Below are 25949 nucleotides of genomic sequence, written 5' to 3'. Positions count from 1 at the left end.
ATAATGAGTCAAAATTACAAAGTATGGCATGGTGTATGGATATACGGGGGAGTGCAGAGCCGTGATTAACCAAAGCTGCAAAGCCGAAAGATAGAAAAATGAACCTGCCGAAAACGCAGCTGGATTGGCAGATGCGGAAACAGGACTGAGCAAAAGAACATCTGTAACGTCAGATTAGGCACGCCAGATTAGGTAGAATTAGCTCTACTTGGCCAACAATATGCTCCGACTCCCCGCTTTCCTAGCTGGAACCCCATCCACTAGGATCCCTTTCCTACCATTCTGATTCTGGCTGCGAGAAACTTTGTCTTCAAATTCTGTCTGTGCGTTATTGGAACACAAGGCAGGTTTGGAAGGTGCAGGGCTGCAAATAGGCAGGTAGGACTGTTCTCGGTGGCTTCCTGTAGACCCCACTCCTCCACACGGGCAGAATAGCTGCTCCTTCATAGTCCATTCAGCAACAGCCCCTTTCTCTCTAGGGCTTTATCGACAGGTGTCGTTGGTGTTTTTTTTTTTTTTTTTTTTGCTTTATTACATTTTTGTAAACATTTTTGCTATTTTTAAATAATCTCTTTTGGACAGGATAGTTATAAAACCTACTGTTTTGTTTCAGCAGCGTTGTCTGCTGCTTGTGAGTTTCTCTTTTCACACCCACATCATTTTGCTTTCTGCAATTAAATGTTTCACTGGGAGACATTTTCTTTTTGCTCTGCATATCTTTTATTCTGTCTACTATTTTGAAACTATTTCTCCCCAAATTATGTTCCCATTCTTGTATCCGCACCCCAACGCCTCGTGTGACCTCAGCAGCCGCTCTCGTACCTCAGGGAACTGACCATAAACCCTATAATAGTCCAGACATGGGTGTCACGGGAAAAGCAAGACTAAACAAAACAAAACAAGCAAACAAGCAAACCTCAAAGTCACTTTCCTTATTTGGGAAATTCATTTCATTATTTATTATTTATTTCATTTTATTTATAATTAATAAATAAATAAAATTATGGATTTATTGAGGGGGATAAAACCTATGACCCGGTCTGGTCAAAGAAACTTCTGGAAGTGTTCTGAATATTTTGGGAAAAGTTTTCTTCGTTCTTGTGAGAGGACTTCTCTATCTCTCCTTGTGTCCACAAACAAGAGAGCATGTGTTTCTGGCTGCTTCTGTTGGCCATCCCTCAACAAGCATGGGGACTAGATTAAGACGAAGTCCATGATGTGGGTGCAGAGAAAAATGAGTCTCCATCCTCAATGCCTTCATTAAGCCACCGAATTGATAAAACCTGATCTTCTCTTTAGTGCTATATGTCCTCATGTGAAAATTAATTAATTTCCATATTTTCAAAGCTGGTTTGAATCTGATTCTCTGTTACTTGTTCCAAGAACATATTATCTGACACACACATGTTCATATTTATCTTATATTTTAATAAGTGTTGCATATTCTATATTAAGTGGTTGCAACATCATAACTATTACTCTGATGATCAGAATTTTCATTTTAGAGAATGCAGTCGGCTCTTGTTCACCACAGGGAGTCTCTGGGCTTTTTCTGAGCACGTTTCTCCCTATTGACCGTACTGAGAAACTAGCTGCTTTCTCACCATGTTGTTTTCTTCCAGAGTGTGGTATCTTAGCGTTCACCAGCTCGAGCTGTGATGTGCTTCCACTGATGTAGTGTTTAATGTCAGAATCGGTTTCCCAGTATATTTTATTGCTGGGTTTAGTACAACACACTTAATGAACAGATGATCTCGATGAGTTACAGGCCTTGCCTTCCAGGAGCTTCCAGTCTGGGGAAAGATGGGGCTAAAGCTTCTGCATGGATTTAAGGCACTGTTGGTTGACATACCACTTACCCTTCCTCCAGAACGCCACAGAAACAGAAGACTGCAAAGTGAAAGCGAAATGAAAAAGAAAATCTTCGGGTAAAATAAGCCAAGTACATTGACTGTAAATTTCATCCTCTGCAACGAAACAAGCGAAATCATGGCTTTCCCAGTCTATCAAAATCACAAAGAGTTAGAGGCTCTCCTGGCAGAGCTGCGGATTCATATGAATGTCGTTTGCCTCATACAACTGGGCGCTGGAGAAGCCCTTCTCCCCACGCACCTGGGCGCAGGTTGCATATGCTGCTAGATTCTTGTTTTGCACGGGAAGGCAGTCAGGAAACACATGCCACGGCGAACACCTGCTCTCCAGCCATCTGAGTATTTTTGAACACTGCAAAATTAGGCAGAGAGTAGGTGCAGATACAATTATTGCTACAGATTTGTAATTTTCGAAGGAAAATTGCAGCTTTCGTTGCTGCTGTCTAAATTTAGATGAACGAGCGCAGAATCAGCAAAGTAAGTTTGGGATGTATATATGTATAAATTAAGAGTCTGTGACAGAATCTAGGTTTGCCAGTCTTCTCTCTTTTCTTTTTTATTTTTTTAACATTTATTTATTTTTGAGACAGAGAGAGAGCATGAACAGGGGAGGGTCAGGGAAAGAGGGAGACACAGAATCTGAAACAGGCTCCAGGCTCTGAGCTGTCAGCACAGAGCCCGACGCGGGGCTCGAACCCACGGACCGCAAGATCATGACCTGAGTCGAAGTCAGACACTCAACCGACTGAGCCACCCAGGCACCCCATCTTCTCTCGTTTTTTAAAAAAAATAATATGAATATTTTAGAAGATGGAGATTAAAGAACAAGTTGTAAAGCTATATGAATGATGTTTTGTTGCCCTGATGTAGTTCAGTTAGCCATTTTATACTGAGAAGTGAATGTAACACTCAGCAAGGAATACCAAAGTAATAACCTCTTCCTCTAAGTGGGATTATTCTTATATGATGTTGAGAAGCCACTGAAAGCTATAGAAACTCTCTGCAGAAAAATAAATAGTCATGCCAAACCTTGCATAGAGTTTTAGGACATTATGGATGGCTCCTAGCTATTTAATATTTGAGATGTTAGACAGCCTTCCCTCCCTCAAAACATCAAGTAAATAAAAGGAAAGATGTACATTGGGAAAATAAAAAAGGTAAATGTAATTGAAGAACTATCTTATTGGCATCATCTGGCAAACAAAACATTCTTTTTTAATTTTTATTTTTTTTAACATTTATTCACTTTTGAGAGACAGAGAGACAGAGCTCAAGGTGGGGGTAGGCCAGAGAGAGAGGAGGGGGACACAGAATCCGAAACAGGCTCCAGGCTCTGAGCTGTCAGCACAGAGCCCGACGCGGGGCTCGAACCCATGAACCGTGAGATCATGATCTGAGCCTAAGTCGGATGCTTAACCGACTGCGTCACCCAGGCGCCCCTCAAACAAAACATTCTTAAATAGCAGAAATTTTTCCTTATATCTAATTAAGCACTTAACTTGCGGTGTATTTGAATTTTTTTGTCATTATATGTATATACAGAAAAATTCAGCAAATATACACTTTTTCATAAACTGTAAAGTTTTTAAGATGTTGTTTATGTATATGTAAATATATTTAGTTGCGTTTAGAATCCAAATATAATGGTTTAATGGAAAACATGTCTCCTCCCCCACTTCCAGGAACCCCACATGTTGGCATTCCAGAATTGGCCAAGTGACTTTACATCATATCTCAGGATCTTTCTTCTGCTCAGTTGTCTTTGACAGGTCACTCACATTCTCACAGATTTCTTTCTTTCTTTCTTTCTTTCTTTCTTTCTTTCTTTCTTTCTTTCTTTCCTTTTTTCAAGTTTACTTATTTATTGTGAGAGAGCAAGCTCAAGCAGGAGAAGGGGAGAGAGGGAGAGAGGGAGAGTTAGAATCCCAAGAAGGCTCTGATGCCGACACAGGACTCAATCCCACAAACCATGAAATCATGACATGAGCCAAAAATCAAGATTTGGTGCTTAACTGACTGAGCCACCCAGGTGCCCCATCTCACGGGTTCCTTGTGGTCATGACATGGATGCAATCTTTGGTCTGCACTGAAGGCAGGAAGGAAAGTCTGAGAAAGACTGGCTTCTGTGGAAAGCAGACTTCCTGGCCAGAACCACGTCTTTATGATGAACCCAAAGCCAGGAAACATATCCTTGGAAGTAAGTAGGTCTACCGCTGTTCCCCCAAGATGGTGACTCTGCTAGGAGAGATGGCCGTAAGGATGGGTATCCAAGGCAGTTTCTGTAATCATTGCCAATATTTTCATTCTTCTTTTTATTCGGTCACCTTTTAAGTAACTTCTTTGGAATATATGCTCCCTAGATGAATTACAGCACTTTCTGAACTTAAAATCTTAACAAATGGGGAGGTTTCCTTATTGACAATAACAAGAGAATAATTTAGGTATACAAGTTATGAAGGATTTGTGAAGAAAATATACCTAGTTCAAGTGTAAGTGGGAGAGTTAATTAGAGGATATTCACCCAGGTAATTTTCAGTCACAAAGCATGAGGAGAGCAGTTTTCCTGGAGGGCATCATGCTACCTATATTTGGTGCACTTACTTTTTGCCAGACACTGGGACTGGATATCTTATGCTTTATTTAGCCCTCACCATGACTTTACCAGGTAAGTACTCCAATTATCCTCACTTTAACATAGGAATAACACAAAAACAGCCATTTAGAGAAGTTGAGTAATTTTCTCAAGAATGCTCTGATATTTAAAAAAAAATTTTTTATATTTATTCATTTTTGAAAGACAGAGACAGGGCACAAATGGGGGTGGGGAGGCGGAGGGGTGGGGGGACACGGAATCTGAAGCAGGCTCCAGGCTCTGAGCTGTCAGCACAGTTCCGACGCAGGGCTCGAACTCACCAACCACGAGATCATGACCTGCGCTGAAGTCGGATGCTCAACCGACTGAGCCACCCAGGCACCCCAAGAATGCTGATATTGATAATGCTTTGCTAAGAGTTAAACACAGTTTTCTCCAATTGCCAAAACCCACACTTTTTACCATAATGTAGCACTAATTTATCTATAAGCAGAAATGTGGAAACACGAAAGTGCTTTTGAGGGGTGGGGCATTACAAACAGTTCAGTGTAGATAGAAAATAAGTGGACTCATGAAGTCTCGGGAGAAATGGTCAGAGAGGCAGAATAAGCTGGCGCACTTAATAATTTAATTCTGGAGACTCCACTGGAGGGTTCATGCAGGGGGATGTCACACAGCAGTGCTTCTCAAGCCTTAATGTACATGCAAGTCATTGGAGATTCTTACTAAAATGCTGATGCAGATTCAGGGGTTCTAGGCTGAGGCCCGTGACCTCATTTCTTTCTAGGAAGTCCTCCCTCCCAGAGAAACTCCACTGCTGTTAAGGCTGCTGACCTTGAGAAGGAAGGTCACTGATCACTCTGGAAGTACGGCAGAGAGGAGTCTGAGGGACATGGGGTGGGAAGCTCGACATATTCGTTAAAGAACAAGCCAGCTCCGAGTTCGGACCAGCAGTTAATAAGCGTGTGAGTGCGTCGCTTTGTCTGTGGGAAAAGCATAAGACAGGATCGCGTGCAGAGTCGGCCACGTGTATAAATACGAGCTGTGCGAAACAAAGACGAAAGAGGCTTTGACTGCATAGAGGAAATTGAGGCCAACAGGAAGTATACGAATTGCACTTTCTTTGCCAGCAATGGTATGGAACATACCGATGTCAAAGATTTGAAGAAATCAAATAGAGTCAATTCCCCGTTCTCCTGCAGTCTCTCGCTCCTTTGGAAGGCGATAAGGATTGTGTATGCCCATTCAAAACAAACCCTTCTGATTTATGAGCACTTTTCTCGAATCCACGGTAAAGTAACACATTTTTACCAGTGCTGTTCAGAGTAGACCATTGCAGAAGTTCTGAAGAAAATATACACATAAGTTTCAGCCAGGAGATGATAAATATCAGCGTTAACGTGCATGGGCTGAGCAGATTTCTGCTAGGACAAATATAACAACATTAATTGTAAAGAAGCTTTTTGAAGTGCATAATTGGATAATGGCAGAATAAATGGAAATACTTAGACAAATCCAGTGGCATAATCATTTTTATTTTATGGGATATAACGCAGGTAAAACAGAAACACAAGAACACAAACTGTCTCTTGGCCAACAGGGGCTAATGTGCTTTTTTTGCTAATGCCAAATTTTTAGAGTTTAATGAAAACAAAAAGAATATAAGTGTTCAATAGTGTCTTGAGCTTCAATGTACTCATAACTTCTCTTAATTAAAACAGAACCCGGCTAAAAGCAGAATCTGCCTATTCAACAGCATTCATTCACCCATTCATTCAGAAAATATTTATTCAGTGTCTGCTCTTATCAGCTACTGTAAAGGGATCTGTGACTTCAGTGTAAAAATGAGACCGAACGAAGCCCCTGCTTTCATGATGCTTTTATTAGAATGTGGGGGGATCGGAAAGAAACAAAATTAAAATAAATAGAAGGATAATTTCAGGTAATACTAAAGAAATAAAGTAGGAACATTTAAGGAAAAAAACTGAGGCAAGAATCTAACTTAAATGTGGCAATAATTAAAACATTCTTTAAAGAACTGCCAATTCAGGTGAGATCTTAATGCTTAAAAAGCCGCTGTTGGAAGATCTCGGGAAAACTATGTGTCGTGCAGAAGAAATAGTGCCTGGGCTTTGAAGTTTCTGTAACGTTGGTCTGACCAAGAAGGGGTAAGAACAGCAGAGGAATGCTCACACTGAACAGGTAGGAGGGGCCCCAGGAGGCAGAAAAGAAGATCCAGGAGTTAAGTCCCCAGTGCAGTGGAGGGTAAGCCAATGAGCTCACACTCCATTTTCATGTGAATGCGAAGGAAGTGACAGGTTCACGGAAGCAAGAAAAGTGATCTGAATTTTATTTTATTTTATTTTATTTTATTTTATTTTCATTTTTGTAATCTTTATTTTTGAGAGGCAGAGACACAGAATGCAAGCAGAGGAGGGAGCAGAGAGAAAGAGAGGGAGACACAGAAGCCGCAGGAGGCTCCAGGCTCAGAGCTGTCAGCACAGAGCCCGATGCAGGACTCGAACCCAGGAACCGTGAGATCATGACCTCAGCCAGTGTCAGATGCTTAAGCGACTGAGCCTTCCAGGTGCCCCTATCTGAATTTTATTTTTAAAGAAGCACCCTGGCTGTTGGATGGAGAAAGGTTTGGAAGAGGATCAGCAGCAACAGAAAAATAGAATTTCAAATAGCTCAAGGTAAACAGGAATTCTGACATGATCAAAAAGATGCTTAAATGCCTGGTAGATCTCGAAGGGCGATGTCAGTTGGGCAGCTGTCATTTAGGGATGGCGTGTTGAGATAGATGTCTGAGAAACAAATGTCATGTAAATGATTATTAGACACATTGAGGCCAAAGAGAGAACAAGAAGTCCATGAAGGAGACTGAACAGTGTGGGCAGTAGAGTGGAGAAGATCCTTCCAGAATGCAGCATCATAGAATGAAAGAAGTAGTTGTTTCAATTAAGTGGAAAGAGGGAACTGCAGTTTTCTTTTTTCTTTTTTAAACATTTACTTATCTATTTTGAGAGAAAGAGAGGGGGGGAGAGAGAGAGAGAGAGAGAGAGAGAATCCCCAGCAGGCTCTGTGCTGTTAGCATAGACCCCAACACAGGGCTCGATCTCAGGAATGGTGAGATAATGACCTGAGCCAAAATCAAGAGATGATGGCTTCATCAGCTCAGCCACCCAGGTGTTCCAGAACTGTACAGATTACTGCTAAGAGTTCAGTTATGAGAAGACAGATGAGTGGTCCCTGACTTTCAAACCTGGAACAACTAAGGACCCACATTATGGTTCAATAGAACCATAGGAATGAAGTCCAAAGCAAGTGAGTTGCAGGGAGAATGTGGATTGAATAAATTAAAACATACTTTGATGGGTAAGTTGCACTGTGAAAGAAAAGAGAAAAACAAGGTAGTGCCTGGAGCAGGGTGTACAACCTGAAGGGTGGGGTTTGATCCCCAGATAGGGACTAATCAATTTTGTCCTAAAATATTTTATTTAACCCTTGCATGATACTCAATGGAACAAAATATTTCAGAGTCTTAGAGATTTCGCTTCTTCCACAAATATCATTATTTCCATCTATCAACAAATTTACCAATATAAATCAGATCTATGGGTAAGAAATTTCTTGAAAATAGTAACTTACGACAATATTTGTCATAGACTCTAAGTCTAAAGTTCTTTCTTGCCTAGCAAGAAAGAGGGACGCAGGATTGAAATGAGAGATGGCTAATGTCTGGGAGAAGACAAGAGCCCCGAATAAGGGTCCTTTCCCTGTATTTATTAGGATCAGGAGGCTTACAAACATGGTGATGGACGTGCAAAAACAGAATGAATCTGTGAACATTAACTCATGGACGTGAGGGAAAGGGGGTCTCGAAAGTATTTGGGGTTAGGGGTTTGGGTTAATACAAAACAAAATCCTGGTGCCGGGCAGCTGGGTGGAAGGTGGTGTACAGTGAACATGAGGCAGCACCTCTGTTTATCTTAGCTAGCCTAGGGGATGCGACAGGTAGGACATGTGACCTCAGGGTTAACAACGCACCTTTCTTTTGTTAATCATCTCCTCTCTGGGCAGCTTTGCCCTGCAGGGCAGCACAACCATCTATAGCCCTATTTACCTGTTTACCTAACTTGGTCCTTCTCTCATGTGAAAGCAGCTTTCTCCTATAGTACTAAATTGGGGGGCACTTTTTCCCTGAATACCTAATCTTGCTTACCCCATGTATCTTTGTATTGGGGGCCTTTGACCCCTCTGTCTTCTGGGGCCTTTGCCCCTCCCTCTCTATTCTGGGGGCCCTGGCCCCTCCCTGCTTTATTATGGGGGTTTTATCTTGTTTACCCAAGCTTGGGTGAGACTTTGCAAGTTTTTATGCCTTGTGAATTTCTAAGCTTATTCCCCACAAATATTTAATGTGACTCCTTTTTTTTTGGAGAAGCTAAAAACAAGACACACAATATGTATGAATTTTAACACATTTGTAAATATCTGTTTTAAAAATGTTGCCATATTTAATTTTTCCCAAAGAACCTTGTGTTTCAATTTTCCTTTATTGTAGACAAAATGTTCATTTATTAATTGTCAATATTTTAAACGACATTCCTGAAACTATCATTTGCTTAAATGAACAATCTTCTCACTCCCTGGTTCCCAGGAACCTAGAAAGCCAGTTCTGGATAGATCATACCTCAAGCTTTGGGGATGGAAAGATATTTTTATGTTCTAAAAATCTTTCAGGGGCAGCTGAGTGGCTCAGGCAGTTGAGCATCTGACTCTTGATTTTGGCTCAGGTCATGATCTCACGGTTCGTGGGATTGAGCCCCGAGTCAGGCTCTCTGCTGACAGCATGGAACCTTCTTGGGATTCTCTCTCCTTCTCTCTGCCCCTCCCCTGCTCGTTCTCTCTCTCTCTCTTTCTCTCTCAAAATAAATAAATAAATGAATATTAAAATATAAAATAAAACTCCTTCAAAAGGAAATCCTAATTCTTATAAATACCTGTTTGAACAGAGCTAAATGCTTATTAATGTATTTTCTTTAGTTCCTCAGTGCCTCCAACATTGTCAAATAGTACAATTATTTTTAAAGTGATGTGGTATAACAGGGTGGTCTTCTTTAAGTTTATCTAGTTTATACACACCTAAAATAATTTATTTTTCATAATCATGCTTGCTCAAAGTGTCACCTAGACCTGCAGGGTCTTATCTGTTAGAAGTCACTTTTGATCGACGAGTTTATGTTGTTTAACACATACCTTAGGAAAATTATGTGTTGGACCAGATAACAGCATTCTCATTGTTCTGTCCTGGAGTTTATCTAGTATTTTCATGTTTATGCTAAGCACCTCTATCTACCTACTAAGCATAGTTCCTCCAGGGCTATTTATATTTGAACACAAACAACGCTGAAAGACTGATGCTCTAACTAGCACACTTAAGCCTTAGCCAGGAAACAAGGGAGTTACTGGGATAGGACATCAGAGGTATCTCTGATCTTGAAACATAGCTATTTGTCTACCGAGTGTGAGTTCTAGAAGGAGTTTCTTCATGGGAAAGAATAAACGACATTTTACGGACGTATCATGTGTTCTCCTGATGTCATTATGCGCACCAAAATGACCAAACTGTTATAGTGTAATTTATAGGAAGTTTGATGACTCTTGATGCCTGTATCAGGCACCCTAAAACGTGCCATTTACTGTAAAGAGTATAGAAGGATATTGGTCTTATGAGCCTTTAAAAAATGTTGTTTTTTTAAGGTAATTGTCGGTAGAGCAGATTGTTGATAGCCTTTCAACCGCGAGAGACTGGCAAAACAAAGCTCCCATTTCTTTGAAGGTTAGTTTTTCATGATGCCGTCTGCCAAAGGGTCAGTTAAAAATTTAAATACAGTACCCAGATTACTCATGTTTTGCCAGCAGCCTACTTGTTATTGTACCCATATTTGAGATGTTTCACTAGCTTCCAATTATCCAATTTGAAAGAACTGCATTCTGCTTTCAATTTTTAATGCCCAACTCCTGTGGATTTCAGCATGAGATCTGTGGGTAGCAAAGTGTCAGAATATACTGACTTTAAGAGGGCACTTACAGCTTTACAAGGCAGTAAATGATATAAAGTTTCAGTATGTGGATATTTCACTGCATGTTACATTATTAAAGGTATAGCAGCTTGGTGTTCCATCTCAGAGCTCTAGGGCGATAAGAGAACAGTTGTTTGTGTTTTTGCTTTTTTTCTCTTGTGACACAATTAAAACTTCTAACCCTTGAGAAAAGTAAACTTTAATGTTTCATTTTATGATTAAGAATGGGTATTCTTTAAAAAAATTATTTATTTATAAGAGATAAAGCACGAGTGGAGGAGGGGTAGAGAGAGAGGGAGAGAGAATCCCAAGCAGGCCTCACCATGCCAACATGGAACCTGATGCGGGGCACGGACCCACGAACCGTAAGACCATGACTCGAGCCAAAGTCGAACACTTAACAGACCGAGCCACCTAGGCACCTGAAGAATGGATTTTCTAAACCAGATTTGAATGGCAGGTGAACTAAATGCTCTCTTATATTCTGAAAACTAATCCAGTGAAAATCAAAAAAGTAACTGTGAAGGCTCTGCTGTAATTGAAGATGCGATTCTAGGGGCGCCTGGGTGGCGCAGTCGGTTAAGCGTCCGACTTCAGCCAGGTCACGATCTCGCGGTCCGTGAGTTCGAGCCCCGCGTCGGGCTCTGGGCTGATGGCTCAGAGCCTGGAGCCTGTTTCGGATTCTGTGTCTCCCTCTCTCTCTGCCCCTCCCCCGTTCATGCTCTGTCTCTCTCTGTCCCAAAAATAAATAAACGTTGAAAAAAAAAAATTAAAAGATGCGATTCTATGCTTTTGGTTTGTTAATACCTCTAGAATACATGAAAATATATAAACAAAGGCATATAATAATATTTACTATATACATTTTTCATACATTTTGATCATAATGTCTGGTTTGTAAATTTGTAATAAGTTTGTTTCTGGCATTATTATGATAAACTCATTAACTAACATATTATTAATTCAATAAACAGATATCCTGTGGATATGTTTTGCCAGGCACATATTAGCAGTCACGGGAGATGCCAAACTATATGGACAGCATCTCTTCTCAGGAAATGGAAGAAAAAACAGACGTATGAGAACTATAATAAAAGTAAAGAAATGCTATATAAGATAAAGACAAATAAAATTTCAGGAGAGGGGCACCTGGGTGGCTTAGTTGGTTAAATGATGGACTCTTGATTTCAGCTCAGGTCACGACCTCACAGTTCCTGGAATCAAGCCCCGTGTCCAATTCTGTGCTAATAGCACAGAGCCTACTTGGGATTCTCTCTCTCCCTTTCTTTCTGCCTCTTCCCCACTCACACACACTCTTTCTCTCTTTCTCTCTGTCTCTTTCAAAATAAATAAATAAACTTTGAAAAAATTTCAGGAGAAGAAGTTCCTTCTTGTTGATGTTGTGGAGGAAACATTTTTCTCTACTGTTTAAGATTCTCCTGGCTGGTCTAAAAATTCACCTGACATGGGACAAATTACCAGGAGAAAGTCAAATTTTAATTCTGTATGCATAAAAAACACGATTCTTCAGATAGTCAGTCAAAATGAGATATATATGTCGTTATGGATGAAGAAGAAAGGGGTAAAGTTATGGGCCTTCAAAAGGGAGGAAGGATATTCACAAGAAGAACGGGAAGAGTCAATGTTTGATGTGCAAACGTTTGCTGGTCATCTAGAAACAATGAGACACAAAGAGCCCTTTGATGAAACAGGCCTTGCCATACTTCCTGTCTAGTACACTTCTCTGTCTACCATACTTATTTCATATTGTACTACAGTTGTCTATGGTGATAGTTCCCTTTTTGGATCATGTCCTATTTAAATTCTTTTAGGCAGTTAGGGTGAATGCCAAAGGTTCTTCCCAAGCCTTCTAGCTCTCAAAAGCAATCAGCCCAAAATAATCCACATGCCAAAGAGACATACCCTGGGGTGGTAAAGCCTGCTCCACCACAGAAAGGTATTTGAAGACGATGTCATGAGAGCAAAAGCATAAAATGGGAGCATTTAGTCTACAGAATAAAGGGTAATCCATATGTAGCATTTTATTCTGTGTGTGAAAGGAAGTAGCAAGAGATAAGCCTGAAAGGGCAGGATGGAAAGGGATTCTGAAGGACTATTTTGTGAGACTAATGATAGAAACAACACTCTATAGGCAGCAGGAATCCATTAACTGGTCTTAAGCAGGATAGTTTTCTCCGTGTTTAGGAATATTAATCCCCACTGGGGATAAAATGAATTTAAAGAGGATTATAAGAGCAAGGAGGTAAAGATCTGATACAAATAGTTGCATATGGCTTTATTTGGATTCATGATGGTGTGAAAGTGATTAGAATGAAGAACAGTAACGACTTGAGACAGAACACAACCAAAATCCGGGCAGAACTTGAAATCCAAATGCCAGTGTATAATTAGGAAGAAAAAATAATTATCCCAAATCACTGAAGAGGATGACAGAGTCAACAGGATGGGAAATTCAACAGAAGCAAAAGCAGATATAGAGAAATAATCAAAAATGATGTGGCACGTAATCAGTAGGATCTTGGTAGTAAATCTAAATAGTGGTGAGTAACAGGCAATGTGAAAACCTAGCCTGGATTTTGGGAAAGGTTTTGAGTTAGAATATATTAGATAATACGAAGAAGGTGAAGTCACACGAATGGATGAAACTAATAAAAGTAAGTGTATAGAAATGTAAATGAATACATGCAGGATATTCTCACTACCTTCCTAGTGCCCGCCCTCATATAAATGATAACTATGGCAGACTCTCCAGGTGGCCTATGATCCACACTTCTCATCCTGTGGGATCTCCTTCTCTTGAGTAGGTGGGAATTTATATATATAACTCAGATTCAAAAAAGAATCTTTCTCTTTTTGGTGAAATATGCCTTTTTGTAGCTGTGGAAATAAATATAGCATATGCTGTGGATTAGTGATATCTACATGGAGAAATTAAAATCTTTAGTAGTTTGTCAGGAGAGCTCTTGTTTTTACCCACCTATTTCAACATGTTTTTAAATTGAATTAGAAAAACAAAAGGAATATAGATAAACCTGTGTTTAGACTTGGATCTAATTGAGAGACTTTTCTCTCTCTGAGCCTCAGCGGCTAGCAGTTACTAGCCCTGCAAATCTCCACATAACTTTTTCTTCTTCCCCACTTATAATGCTTAAATTCAGGCTTATATTTATTATTTGAGGAATTTCAATTAACAGTTTCAATTAACGGTTTGAGGTTTCAAATTAACGTCCTTGTCTCCAATCTTGTCCCTTGCATTTTGATCTCTTCACCATTTGCAAAATTCTCTTCCTAAAATGCTGATCAGAAACAACTTCCACAAGTCAAAGATTTTCTCTCATTTTTGTCATTTCTGATTTCCTAGCACTTGGCATGATGAGTTATCCTCAATATATTGGGCTCAATACATATGAATAAATGCTATTGAATGAATCATGTTGTTTCTTTTGCTTAAACATTTTAAATGATTCCCAAATAAATAATCTCTAAACCTTGCCCCTAGTAGAGAAGGCTCTTTACGATCCGGCCGCTACCTCTCAGCATTCTATCTGATCTTCGTGTCACTCACTTTGTCCCTCCACCTGCGGTCAAGCCACAGAACACACGGAAGACATGGAAACATTTGTAATTTCACCCTCACATCATCAAGTTCACAATTCCTCAGTTTTGTGCCGAAAATTCTATACTTGCTTCTATATTGACTGCCTAGAACCATCATGCCAACCCTTCTTTCAACATCAGGGGTTACGTTTTTTTCTAAACCCTCAGCTGGCCCACCCTCATAGAGTGAAATTGAGCTCCAGCTTCTATGACACCACAGTCCACATCCTCTAAGATGTGCATTCATCTGTGAGGGTCCTAGCAACATTTTACTGCATTTGCTTATGTGCATACCTCTTTACTTTTCATGCTAAAGCACCTTGTTCGCAGAAACAATGTTTTGTTAATGTGCCCACCTCCGGTGTCTAACATGGTGCTTGGCACAAATGAAGCTGAGCACTTGTGAGATGCTTCATGAAAATTCCACAACTGCTGTACAGATGGCTGGGGCTTTGCTGCTTCCCACCTGTGACCCTGGGGACGTTTCCTAACCACGTTGTGACTCACCCTGCCAACTCTGTTATGAAGATATTAATAGCACTTCATTCAAAGATTTCTTGGGAAGATTAAAAGAGACATTGTTTGGTGCCTGAGGTGGAGCAAGAACCCAACAAATGATACATGCTTGTTTTTCTAGAAAATCCCTCGTTTGGTCTGAGAGTCCGTTTTCTTATTTGTAAATTAAGGGTAACAATCCCTACCTCAGAGAATGTTGGTGAAGATAAAATGAGGAAGTTATTTTGAAATGATCATTTAAATATGTTATTTTGTGAGTATTCTATTTTGAAACAAAATGAAATTTGTAAGCAAGAATGTCAGTATTATCACAATAATTGGACTAGCGTCGCAAGGAAGACAAGATCTTGAAGCAGAGTGTGTCCGGGAAGAATGGCTTATGAGAGAGAAAAACAACCGACGACAGGGAGAGGAGCCTGTGACAAACTCAGAAGTGCAGATGAGGACCCTTGACCTGAGTAGGGAACACACTTGTAGTCCTACATGGGGGCTCCCTGAATATCGAAATGATTAAGCAGAAGACATACTGAATGCAGTTTATGGCAGTTTCAGACTACAGAATAGAAATTGTAGGAAGGCCCATTTGAGCTCAGTGTAAGGAAGCATTTTCTAAAAATTAGATTTGTCCACAAAAGGAATCTGTTTCTTCATATGGAAGTGACAGTTTAAAAGCACATTCTGAGCGGTGCCTGGGTGGTTCAGTCGGTTGAGCGTCCAACTTCGGCCCATGTCATGATCTCATGGTTTGTGGGTTCGAGCCCCACGTCGGGCTCTGTGCTGACAGCTCGGAGCCTGGAGCCTGCTTCCGATTCTGTGTCTCCCTCTCTCTCTCTGCCCCTTCCCTACTAACACTCTGTCTCTCAAAAATAAATAAACATTGAAAAAAAATTTAAAAAATACAAATAAAAGGACATGCTGAATGCAAAAGTCTTTGGGAGGCCAGAATGCTATTCTATGAAACAAATTCTAGTTGGCAAAAGGAACTCTAGTGTTCCTTTCAATTTTTATATTTTATTATATCATTTTGCTCTTTTGATGGCACATTACTTTTCATTATAATCTAAATAAATAAATAAACAAACCAATTGTTTCCATTTCCTTACCAACATACAGTAATTGGAGATAGATACTTACAATGTCTACCTCACTTACCACTGTATACGTGATAACCAGCAGGACTAATTTTATTAGAGAAAAAAACGAGGCCATCCCAATTTTAGAACATCTAGCTTTGAAGTTCCTTTAAGCATGAGTTGATTTTTCTGCTGCTCTTTCAGAAGCAATGCCCATCAAAAGGAGCCTGCCTTTTTTTAAGCTTTTAAATGAGTTTTGTAATTATTATTTTCATGAATGATTAATCTCTAGCATAAGAAAATTAAGAAGATGCAAATAAGCCTACGGAATTAACGAAAACAAAATGTTGCTTGGTGAAGCAGCAGATGCTGACTATTTCACAGTACCCCTGATCCCGCTTGTGGGGTTGTGCCCGGTCTGTGATGACAGCGGAAGCACATATTTTTCAAGCCCCAGTGAGACATTTGATCAATGTTCAAGTGGCAGATGAGCCTCATTATTACGGTGTCCGGCAGGTGTAGGCATTCAGAAGGGGGCTGTCATTAAAGTATTTTGTATGTATCTGCTAATTATAGTTCTCAGTGCCAAACAGCAGCACTGACGTCCCTGTCACATTTGTCATCCATGCAGCAGGTAGCAGGGGTACAATGAAAAATAAAATACTGTCTTCACGGTCGTGTGGAGTTCTGCCGGAATTCTGGAAAAGGTATGATAAGAAAAATCCATCCTTTTCTTCCAAAATGTCATTAGGGAAAAGCAAGGTGAGTCAGACAGGAAGGTCCTATTGAAAGCAATCTCTACGTGTGTGTGTGTGTGTGTGTGTGTGTGTGTGTGTGTGCATGTGAGTAACTTTTATCAGTGCTTTTCTTTTATTGGTTCTTGATATTATATATGTATATGCTTTATTCATTGCTTAAATTAGTTGTAAAAGTTTTACTTGTATTACATTATATAGTTTACAAAACATGTGCATGTGCTATTTTATTTCATACTTAAAAAGGGAAGTACTCTTAATTCCATGAATTTGAAACTGAGATCTTTTAAGTGATGTGTCCAGAGACAGAGCCACAAAGGGTAGATCCAGAATGTCTCTCGCAACTTGTATTTCCGAAGTTCCAGCCACTCTCTGCCTACACACATTGCATCTTTTCTGGGCTTGTTACCCAAACTTGAAATTGAAATAAATGAATAGGAAACATTAAAGAAGAAATAGAGCAATATAAAGCTTTGTGAGATGTAATAGGATTTGCCCTGTGCACATCATCAATAGTCAATTTGTTTTATTAGTTCTGAAATGTGCTCTGCAATCAGTTTTATGAACCACTCTATTGGCTTTTAGATACAACAACAGAGTCAAATGTCCAAACAGCTATCAGCAACATAACTTCAAATTTTAGATCATTTCCCCTTCAACACTTTCTTCTGACCTGCCTTGGCTAGTTATATTATGGAATTAAAGAGAAATGAAAAGGGGCCTTTTGAAAAATTCTTAAACTAGAGAATAGCTAGATAGCAATACCTCTTAAATGTTTGACTTTGAAAGAATTACTTACTTTGCAAAATAAGATTCTGATCAAAATATTTACAAAATCACTGTTTAAAAAAATCAACGGGGTTTTAAGCAACATCATTTCACATAGGAAATAATGATTTTGATATCTTCAAGTTTTAGATATTTTTGTAAACTTAATTGTAGAAATTAAGAAATACATATTTTACCTATAATATTAGACTCTAAAGTAGACCATAATTCTCTACCCCTAAGCACCTACTGTATTTGCTCTTTCTGTATTCAGCTTGCTTAAAGTTACAACTTTTTAAATTCAAACAAGGAATAAACTGAGCATTTGGTAATTATTGTGTCTTTCATATTTTTATTACTTTATTCTTTTAATCCGTATTTTTATTTATTTATTTTTTTTAATTTTTTTTTTCAACGTTTATTTATTTTTGGGACAGAGAGAGACAGAGCATGAACGGGGGAGGGGCAGAGAGAGAGGGAGACACAGAATCAGAAACAGGCTCCAGGCTCTGAGCCATCAGCCCAGAGCCTGACGCGGGGCTCGAACTCCCGGACCGCGAGATCGTGACCTGGCTGAAGTCGGACACTTAACCGACTGCGCCACCCAGGCGCCCCCTAATCCGTATTTTTAAAGGGCAATGGGCTTGGGAGATTAGCCCATTATCTTCCAAGGAAAACAAATGTTAACTCTTTCTTTCACTCTTGTCTCTTTCCAATTCAGTATAAATTCCAGTGACATAGCCCAACATATAAGGCTCTTTACTGTCTGACCTACTCCTATTGTTTCAAATACAACTCCTTCCATCTACCCTGATGTAGATTTGGTCTTCCATGATAGAATAGTTATCTGGGGGCACCTGGCTGGCTTGGTGGGAAAAGCATGTGACCCTTGATCTCCGGGTCTTGAGTTCAAGCCCCACGTTGGATGTAGACATTACTCAAATCAATAAACACTTTATTTAATAAAAGAAGATAGTTATTCAAATGCTCCATGCACTTCTAACATTTTACATCTTTGCAGATGTTATTGGTTTTTCTGCCAGCCCTTTTCCATTTCTCATTCCAACTAGTAAACTATTCCTTAGTGGTTTGTCTGTAATTCCCATACTCTTTTTTTCCTGTAGTATCAGAATTATAGAATTTTTAGGTGGTACATTTCTGCCTACAAAATACTGCATTTCCCATGTCCCATGAGGTTAAACATAGTTTTGTGGTTAGATTCTGGGCAACAATATGTCTGATATTACGCAGCATCCTTCAGAAACTTTCCTTAAGTAGCAGTTGGCAAGCATCCTCTGCCCCTCTATATCATCAATGCATTCTTACTGCTTTCTAGAATGGGGGAACTGAGGGTCAGACCAGGATCAGACATCAGAGTGTTAAAAGAGAGGGGCCAAGGTCATCAGGATTTCGTGGTGCAGAACACAGAGCAGCCTTGAATCACCTACTTCCCAAATCAATTTAATAGAGAGAAAAATGTCCTTCTATCTTGTTTGAATTACTACAATATTTAGGTCACTTGCTGCAGAACCTAATTCTAACCATATATCGTTTTTCAAGATCAAGCTCAATTTTAACACTATGAGAACTAATAATATTAGATTGAGCCACATACAAATGTAATTTCTGTAGGTCAAAAGCATCAAAGATCTACAATTTCATGTGGTCCAAATTAATACTGCTAATAACAGTATTTTTTACTCTATCTTGTATAATCCTGTAACACTTATTTCACTCAATTATATCATATCATATTTAGTATTGTAATTATTTCTTTACATTCCTATCCCTGGACAATCATAAGTGCTTTAAGAGAAAACACAGGACGTAGTCTCAAATTCTCAAACTAGAGCATAATTCCTAATCTTTAGTAGACATAATCACTTTTTAATGGAAGGAATGATCAATCAAATACAGTATTTCTATGTTGCACTTACATATTTTTTTAAATGCAAGCCTTTTGATTTAAATTTATATATATTTTCATAGCATAAAAATTTCCAAATATGTCATTAAATGATTATTTTCTTACTCAATAGTGGCTTTTATTTGGGGAAAAATGAGTGGAGTTTTTTTGTGGTTCATTGTGCCAAGTATTTAAAGGCTTTTAAGTAAAATCTGTGTGAATCGACTCCTTCTTTACCAGTGGATCAAGAATCTTTGTTTCTGTAAACCTTCAGTTTTTGGCAAGTTAACTTATTTGCCAATAAAGTCTAAAGTAAGGGAAATAAATAATCCAGACTTTCCATATGAAAGAAGCTAATCCATCGCACATAATTGATACTATCTAAGGTGAAGCCAGTTGAAAAAGGCTGTCTTTGACTATTGAGTAACAGCTAAATATAATTATTAAATTATAATTATATTCATAGATATTGGTCAGACTTTAATTTTTATATGAATTATGGTTTGCTTCTCTGTGAAGAAGGATATTCCATGTTCCACCTTTTACTTGCATCCGGTCAGACCAAATGAGACTTACAAAGGTATATCTACAGTTTTATAAATGTTGAAACAATAATTTAATGGTGCCAGCCTTAACATATTAAGCTGCAGAGAAATACAGACATAAATTTGCTGATGAACACAGCGCCATTTTGTGACGCCCACGGCGTAATTCAACATTAAGCTGCAAATGGCGGTTGGCTTTTGGATGTCTCCTTTTCAAGTAGTGTGTTATATTTTCAAGAAGAGATATGTGAGCCTTCTCTGCTGACCCTTTCCACTGTACATCAAGTAACTGCTTTAGTTTATATAAAAATAGATACACGTATTGATTTGGATCTTCTGAGGGGTTGTTTTTAATAACCATCCTCTCCGTTCTGTGTAACTCCTTTGCTCTTTTGGCTGATTGGCAACATGTGGGAATACTCCAGCATTAAACAGAACCTTTAGATGATAAGAAAGTCTTCCACTCAACCACCTATCATCAAATCCACCAGGACAAAGACAGGGACAGAGACAGAGAGGGAAATCTTTTCCTGCAGGCTGTGTTGCTTACTGTGTTTGAAATTGCTTTCATAGTCATTATTCTTGGCCTTTCTCAAAATTATAGGTAGTGCCTATTTCTTCATCCTTTCTTTTTTTGTTTTTTTATTTTTTTTAATGTTTAGTCATTTTTGACAGAGAGAGAGACAGAGCATGAGCGGGGATGGGCAGAGAGAGGGAGACACGGAATCTGAAACAGGCTCCAGGCTCTGAGCTGTCGGCACAGAGCCCGACACGGGGCTCGAACTCACGGACTGCGAGATCGTGACCTGAGCTGAAGTCGGAGGCTCAACCAACTGAGCCACCCAGGCGCCCCACTTCATCTTTCTCATGCAATACACATAGCTCTAATGTGTTCGATAAAATTCACAAAATAGCACTTTTTAGAAGTTTCAAAAAAACCTTTGAAAACTTGTTAAAAATGTATTGCTTGCACAAATTTGGCATAAGTTTAGGCCCTGAAAAAAATCAGAGGACAATAGTCTAAATAACAACTAATATGCTAAATTCCTGTTTTTCAACTCATTTCGTTCTTACCTGTGTAAGATCTGAAGCTATTTTCTTCATATGCTTTGGTTCTTTTACATGTGTCTCCAAAGTTCACAACTAGTAACCCTTTATTTGTCAACTAGTTGTTAAATTACAGTCTTTTGTTTGTTAGTTTGTCTATTTTAGCCAAATTCTAGTTGTCTGAGGCACTGGTACAAGAGCCAACCAGAAGAATTTGATTCAGCAACAATGACAGGATGCCTTTGCTGACAATTTGAGAACAGAATACTGGGTTTTGTTCACTGGTTGCTATTTAAAACAGACATACAAACACATAACAAAACAAAATAAAACAAAACAAAACCTTTCCCAAATACTCTAGGTTAAAAAAAATAAAACAAACATTTTTGCTATGTTTTTATTTTTCCTAATTTTATTTCATTGTGGTCAGAAAGTATTATTTGTAGTGTTTCTTTTTGAAAAGTATTAGTTTTCTTTGTGGTCTAATTTATGATAATTTTTGTAAATGTTTCTGATGTGGGAAATAAAGGCAAAAGAAAAACTTAAATTTCCTTACTACTTAGAGCCCACTGACAAGACCTTGAGACAGGCAGAGTGACCGTTCTCTGGAACTCAAATGCCTCAATGTGAACACTTTGTGAAGGGCAAAAGGCAATCTTAGCTTGACAAGAATCTGACCTCCAGGATCCTCTAGGTCCTTTAACATATAAAAATCTTTTGCAGATGCCTGGGTGGCTCAGTCAGTTAAGTGGCCAACTCTTGGTTTCGGTTCAGGTCACATCTCATGGTTTGTGAGTTCTAGCCCCACATCAGGATCTGTGCTGACAGTGCAGAGCCTGCTTGGGATTCTCTCTCTCTCTCTTTCTATCTCTGCCCCTCCCCCACTTGTGCTATCTTTCTCTCTCTCTCCAAATGAATAAATAAACTTTAAAAAAAGGAAATTAAAAAAAATAAAATGTTCCTTTTGGAACTTTCTTTACCTCTGCCTCCCAAATATATGTTAGCAATCATCCTCCAAGCATATGTCCCACTGATATACACCTGAAGGGTCTCATGACCAACACTTTAATTAGACAGTAATAAATGACCTTTTCCTAACAATAGCTAGTCTCCTCAAGGTCCTGGAAACCTTGCTTCCAAAATTCCTTAGAGATTTGCATTATCCCTGACCCCTTCCCAACTTGAAAGTTTATAATCAGTCACCCCTCCCAACCCCAGGGCAGCTCTTCCTGCCCACTGGTCCTGGCCCTGTGTTTAATAAAACCAGCTTTTGCACCAAAGATGTCCGAAGAATTTTTTCTTGACCGTTCGTTCTGAACCCCAAAATTTCCACATCAATTTCTTATATGCTTAAAAAGCATGTTCATCAATTGCTACAAATCTATATGGGCCTATTTAATTCATTGTATAATTTAAATATATATTCATTCTGTTTTTTTTTAAATCTTGAATGGAACAGAGAGAATTGAAATAGTCAATATTTAGGGTGTTTCATTTATTGCTCCTGTCATCAACTTTTTTTGTCCTATAAAAGTTGTTGCTGTGCTATTGTGTACATAAATATTTATAACTCATACTTTTACGAGATTCATACCCTTTAGCATTATGAAGGTTCTTCACACTTTTTGGTCTGAATTCTGGCCAGTTCTTTTACTTGTGTTTGCCTAATGTATATATGTCTATTATTTTTTAAAGACATGTTCTGATCTTGACCCTTGTCCTCAGGCATGCTTCTTTTGTTCGTCCACATCCCTTCACGATGTAGCATGCTTTGTAGGAGCATCTGATTTTTCTCTCTTAAAAGTTAATCATCCTTATTTCATTGACATGATTACATTGTTTCACCAATATTTTGTTACACATAGATATATAAATGTCCATGTGTACTCTATGCCTGTGCATATGCACATACGTATAAAAAGACTGGCAACCTCACTAAGTAAAAGAAATGGAGATCAATATTGAGGACTAAAGTGGGATTTGGGGACAAAGTGCTAGACAAAAGAAAACCATAGGAAAAGTGCTCCCCAATTCTACATGGACGTTCATTCTTGGATTCTTGGCCTACTGTTTTCATGAACAGGTTCAAGGTGGGACCCTGAGAGCCCCATTCAAGAATGACTTCTAAGAATCTGAAAATTCAGATGATATTTCAGAGTCAGTACAGTATTAAAGAAATAATAGTCAGGATTTTTCTACATTTGATGAAGGACATCATCCCTCAGAAATAAGAAATTCAGTAGGACACGTAAAGAAAATGATCTCAAGGTTTTGTTTACTTTTTGTGTGTGCATGTTTTGTTTGTTTGTTTGTTTTACTTATAATATTACTTCTATTACCATGATAATATACACCTATTTTTCCTTTTTCTATAGCTCATGTTTGGTTTTTGAATGTGTGCTCTATTTTTCCATTTTCTGAAAGAAAGATATATATATCTTTTTCTCACTTTCTTCTTCCTTTCTCATTTACAATTTTTTTTAATGTTTATTCATCTCTGAGAGAGAGAGAGAGAGAGAGAGAGGAGAAGGAGCAGAGAAGAGAACATAGAATCTGAAGCAGGCCCAGGCTCAGAGCGGTCAGCACAGAGACTGAAGCAGGGCTTAAACCCATGAACCATGAGATCGTGGCCTGAGCCAACGTCAGACACTTAACTGACTGAGCCACCCAGATGCCCCTGTTCTTCCTTTCTCTTAACTTCCATATTAATATCATCCCTTTGTACTGTAGTATATCTATTTTTTCTCTTACTTTACACTTTCTTAGTTTAAAATGTAGACTTAATTTCCAGTTTGGGATTTTACAGCTTTCATTTCCAGAAGTATTATTTTGTTCTTAAATCTAATCAAATTATTTCATAATTTCAATGGCTACTCATATTACTTTAAACTTATTAAATTCACAATTATTCATGATCTCTGATAAATCCATCTTAGGTCTTTGTAGGTCTAATTAATGGTTTGTTATTTCATGATCAAGAGTCCACTCAGAGGAGCAGATCCACTAGAAATTGTGTAGAATAAGAGATCATAATAGCAATTTGGCATTTGAAATTATGAGAACTGGTAAAGTATACTGCCAAATTCCCAACGTCTATCCTTGCAGTTTTGAATGACCCATAGTAGGAGGGAATGGCACTGTTTTCACAGAACCTCAATGGCACCTTGCCAGGATTTGAGATGACTGATAGATAGATAGATGATAGATAGATGATAGATGGATGGATGGATAGACAGATGATAGATGGGTGGATAGATAGATGATGGATGGATGGATAGATAGATGATAGATGGATGGGTGGATGGATAGATAGATAGATAGATAGATGATAGATGGATGGATGGATAGACAGATGATATATGCATGCTAAATGGATGGATGGATGGATGGATGGATGGATAGATGATAGATGGATAGATGGATGGGTAGATAGATGATAGATGGATGATAGATGGATGGAGATAGATGATGGATGGATGGATGGATATATAGATGACAGATGGATGATGGATGGATGGATGGATGGATATATAGATAGATAAGAGATAGACAGACAAACACTAAAAGAAGAGATGCCATGGGAGCAGAAGCTATGGGACAGGCTGCTGCCTATGCCAACAGAAGTCATCCTGAAGAGAAACGGAACATGAGTAAGCCTACGTTTTGACCTTTGGAGAGTAAGCATCTACTGCACCACCTTCAAATCCCATGCAGAGCTTTTGTATGTCTATGACTAACCAAAAGTAGTATAGAGAAGGAAAAGTATAGAGAAGGAAATTATGAGTCCTTATTTCTTCTTGCCTTAGGTGGCATGCTACGAAGCCATCAGTTAGTATATGGGCTCTCATTCAAGGAGGCTTGCTTACTGGTGCTTTGTGGTTTTTGTTCAGGAACCATTGTTCTTGGTGCTTTGCCCTTGAGGCTTCTCTGAGGCTTGGGTTGGTTTGCATCTTAGCATTTTTTTGGGCCATAGAGATAATGAGAATTCAGGATTTGAATGTTTGGAATTTGAATAATAGATTTTTTCCCTTTTTCTTCGTTTTATCAAAAGTCAAGCCTAAGTAGGCAAGTATTTGCATGTATTTCATTTTCTTATTCCTAGCTACCCACTGAAGTTTCTATTCCTTAAGGATCTTAGCTTAATACACACCATCTTCTTTGACCTCTCAATCTGCTCAGACTACTGACTTTCCTTCTGAATCCAGCTCAAAAAATGCATTCAAATACATGCTCTAATATGCCAAGGATTAGCATATATCCCCATCCTGAAACACAGTGCTTGATTATTCTTCTGGATCAGATTCACAAAAATCTGTTACTTTCCCAACAGTTTATCAATGAGTGATTTTAGATAGTCCAAGATTAGCACCATCAGAAAGTCATTTCCACCCAAATGTTAGAAGAACAGAGGGATAGGATGGTATTACTGATGCCCAGGGGCCAATCATGTCTAGGAGATACTAAGATACAAGCTGCTATCAGCAATTCTGCCCAAAGCTGAAAGGAGCAGAGAGAACAGTTTCAGTTCTTCTCTTCTCCAGTTTTTTAATGGTGCCACTCATTGACCTAACCCAGCCAGAAGCTAGCAGGCCCAGCAGTGTGGGCTTGGAGCCTGGACTATTGTGCCTCCTTTTTAGAGAGCAGAGCACAGAAAGGTTAAGGAATGAATCTAAGGACAAAGGAGCCAAACAGCCTGCCCAGAGCCTTAATGTAATTTTATCTTCATTCCAAAAAGTACAAGGGATCCAACTATATTTGGAACCAAATCTGTGAAGCAGTAAATTTTACATTTACAACTTTGAAATTTGGTGTGATTATATTCATTTTGCAAATGAGGGAGAAAAAACCCTGAGGTTCACAAAGGTTAAATATCTTGTCTGAGTTCATATCGCTAATTTATAATGGTGCCTGGAATAAAGCCTCCTTCACCTTTCAACTGCAGCGTCTTTGTTTCTTCCTTTTTCTTTTGGTTAACATCGCCAAATAACCCCATTCCAGAGGACTGGTATTTTAGCCCCATTGCCACAGAATCTAGTTCAAGGTAAACAGAGACACAAGTTACACTTGAGACTGCAGTAATAGGTTGCAGGTACTGTTCCCAGCTTTATTCTTGGGATACTCTCTGGGGAGATTATGAGACCCTAAAGACAAGTAATGTTTGTTGTACAGGT

The sequence above is a fragment of the Lynx rufus genome, unplaced genomic scaffold (assembly GCF_022079265.1).
Source record: "Lynx rufus isolate CCGP_SWC_20201006 ecotype Redwood Valley unplaced genomic scaffold, mLynRuf1.p SCAF_20, whole genome shotgun sequence".
NCBI classification, from domain to species: domain Eukaryota; kingdom Metazoa; phylum Chordata; class Mammalia; order Carnivora; family Felidae; genus Lynx; species Lynx rufus.
The sequence above is the reverse complement of the archived record's forward strand: the minus strand, read 5'-3'. Positions refer to the sequence as shown.